We start from the raw sequence: 3,385 nt of genomic DNA on the forward strand, positions 1-3,385 counted from the left end.
CTCCATACATGTTTCATCTGAGAACACTCTGTCAATAAACCACTTTCAGAAGAAGCCCCATGTCAGGCTCTGCTTCTAGAGAACCTCACTTAAGCTTTTAATTTGTTTCATTTCCATGGCTGTCTGTGTTCCCTGCTCTCCCTTTCTCAGTCCAGCCAATTCTGTTACTTCCTTGCCTCAGAGAAAGTTTGTGGCAGGATTTCCCAGATATTATTTCCTCCAAACCCCAAATTCATTGTGAAAAATGAAGCTCAGGGAGTGAAGGATTTCCCTCATACTAAAAAGAAATCCCTTCTCCCACTCAATGGAAAACGGGAGAGATCTCAGAGTCCCTTGAATAGATGAGACCACTAGCCTGCTTCCTGACAGCCCAAAGAAAAGAGGAGGAAATTAAAGCTGCTGGCCTTAATGATACTCCTACCCAAGGCTGTCAGTCTCACCAAATTCCTATGCCCTCTATGCCAAGCATGGCACCAAAGCTACCTAATTGGTCCTTCTGGAAACAAGAATGATGGATATCACAGCTATAACTAGTATGGAAAGACATCCCTGCGAAAGTCTATGTAGACTTTCTCTATGTGTGTGTGCATGCTCAGCCGCTCAGTCACATTCCATGCTTTGTGACCTCACGAACTTGTAGCCCTCCAGGCTCCTCCGTCCATGGAATTTTCCGAGCAAGAATACTGTAGTGGGTTACCATTTTCTCCTCCAGGGGATCTTACCAACCCAGGGATCGAACCTGAGTCTTCTCCGTCTCCTGCATTGGCAGGCGGATTCTTTATCATTGATCCTCCATGGTTATTTTGTAGAAAATTAAGATATCTAATATTTCTTTCCTATCTGAAAGGCCAGCAAAGGGAGAAGATTATGATGTTATTATGAAACAATCTGTTAAAAGACTGTTTATGAAGCATATTCATTAACTGATGAAAGGCATACCCTACAAAGTAACCTGAAAAAAAATAATTCTAGGATATCATACACAGTATAGTTTCAATAATGTTAACACACACATCCACATTCTTACACAGACAGAAAGACAAGGAATAGCAATTATTGGTGACTTATTTTTATTTTCTTCGTTACAGTTTTCTGTATTTTCTAAACTTTTTGTAGGCAGGATTAATGTCTTTCGAATCAGCAGGTCTCTTCTTATTCTGCTCTCCCAACGTCAGTCGGTATATGTAGTACCAGGAGCCAGCCCCGACCACCAGGCCTGTTGCCATCAAGCCCAAATTCTGAGCACGGCCCATGCTGCAGCCGAAGGAAGCTCTCAGGGGACTCTCGTAGGCTGTCGAGAGCCGCCTGGACGCAGGAGTCTGTAACCGCAATCTAGCTGGATCTAGGGGGCAGGGGTGTTGGGGGCGGAGAGGGAAGAAGAAAATGAGGCGTTAAGAGGCTTTTTCTTTTGCATCATCAACCCACTGATAGATGGACCAGCAGACAGGGACAGACCAAAACGAGAACCAGACAGAAACAGATAGGAGACAATGGGGACTCAGTGCTGCAATGAATACAGTGAACGCACCAACAGCTAAATGTGGGCTCAAACCCGGAACTTTTCCTGTCAGTCCAGGTAGTCAGGCCTGTCTCTCACCTCACACCGCACCCCCCCATGGCTCCACTCCCCGACAGCCTCCTCCTCCCTTCCCCTCTGCCCGCGGGAGTCCCCCACGCCAACATTTTCAGCTGTCTTTTACAAGGCAGAACACAAAAAGGAGCTGGGTTCGTGTGACTCTGACGGGGTGGGGCGGGGGGGATGGTCGGGGAGACTGAGAAGCCCCTCCAAACTCGAAAATCTACCCTCCACCCTCATTTCAAGAGTCTCCAATCAATACCCACCCTCACCGTGAGCGGCGGGAATCAGGACGGGTTTCCTCTTGTCCTCCTTCCCTGACCACAGTCACACCACCTCCAACGAAATCGGGAGTCGGTTACCTGAGTAAGAACCGCTATCTGGACCGACTTCAGTACACAGGCTCCTAGTCACGTGAAGCTACGTCACGGGTGAGTTCAGGGTCCCAAATTTCCCCTCCTATTATTAGCCAAGCAGAGGGTGACCCGCCCCCTTCCAGCCCCCTTCTCCTGTCCCCCCAGCACCACACAGGACGCTGTCCCTCTTTTTAGTCATTGCACATCCAACAAACGTGTTGTCTTTGATTATTAGAAGAGGCAATATTTTCTCCTGGGCTGCTGGCCAATTCTACTGCTTCTCTGGGGAATGGTCCTGTCCTTTTCCCTGCTCCCTCCACCCTTTTTCTTTGGAATCACTAATGTTCACCTCTGCAGTCCTGAAAATACCTGGAAATAGGGATGGGGGAAGGGGTGGCAGGAAAGGAAGCAGAGAGTAGGAATGGATTTTGTTATTTTCTTGTTAGCACTATTCTGTTTCTTTTTTATAATGCAAATTTTATTGTGGCAAAATAATGATAAAACTACTTTCACATGCGAAGAAAAAGATTATTTTTTTGTAAAGGCCTGTCTCATAAACAATCATTCTCACTATAATGAGTTCCATATGTGCCACTCAAAGCTCTCTTAATACCTTCTACATCTAGTCACATGATAAGACCCTGATTTAGCTAATTATTTACTTGAGAGTTTACAAATCTGCTAATATAGCATAACCAACTGGCTTTATTTCTGGACTGCACAGAGAGTCACTGCAAGTGAAATGTTGGAAAGCCATTCCTTTATGTATTCATTTATTCAACATATTTACTGAGACCTCCTACATACCATGCATTGTTTTACATTCTGTGGTTACAAGGGTGAATAAAACAGAGCTAAATCTCTAAATCATGTGGCCCTTACATTGTAATGAGAGAGACAATAAAAAAGCAAATAAACTATATATATATATATATATATATAATATACTATCAGTGATACATACTAAAAAAAAAATTAAAAGCAGGAAAAGGAGATATGAAAAGTTGAGACAGGTTAAACTTTCAGATAACTTTTCAGAGTGACCAGAGATGGCATCACTAGAAAGGTGACCTTTGAGTACAGACCTGAAGTCAGTGAAGGATCTAAGTGTGGTAACATCTGGGGGAAGAATATGCCAGGCATGAGGACAAGCAGATGCAAAGCCTCTGTGGAAGTAACAAGCCCAGTATGTTCCAGGAACATCAATGAGGCTGGAATCACTGAGTGAGAGAGAGAGCAGTAAAAGATGAAGCAGAAAGGTAATAAGGTTAAGAGAATAGGCCCTTGTCAGTTGTAGTGAAGACATCTGCATTTACTCTAAACCAGGGAAGGTGGGTTGGGAGTTTGAATTTGGGGGAGGTAGTGAGAATAAACTACAGGGAGACTAGAGTGACAGGGAGACTGGTTCATCTACATCTTTCATTGCAACAGCAAGCTGAAGAAGAAAAAAAAA

At 44.3% G+C, this 3,385-nt stretch overlaps 1 long non-coding RNA gene across 2 annotated transcripts; it reads right to left on the reverse strand.

The window, feature by feature from the left end:
- Nucleotides 1-1,049: 1,049 nt before the first annotated feature.
- LOC101902234 (uncharacterized) lies at nt 1,050-2,614 on the reverse strand. 2 transcript variants are annotated; one of them, XR_816816.4, is made up of 2 exons: nt 1,849-2,614; nt 1,050-1,342 (listed from the first exon to the last, which is right to left on the reverse strand). It is a non-coding gene; the product is annotated as an uncharacterized lncRNA (long non-coding RNA). The 2 variants fall into 2 exon arrangements; XR_009493572.1 differs by having other exon boundaries at nt 1,843-2,614.
- Nucleotides 2,615-3,385: the final 771 nt, after the last annotated feature.

This window comes from Bos taurus, chromosome X, assembly GCF_002263795.3.
Source record: "Bos taurus isolate L1 Dominette 01449 registration number 42190680 breed Hereford chromosome X, ARS-UCD2.0, whole genome shotgun sequence".
NCBI lineage: Eukaryota > Metazoa > Chordata > Mammalia > Artiodactyla > Bovidae > Bos > Bos taurus.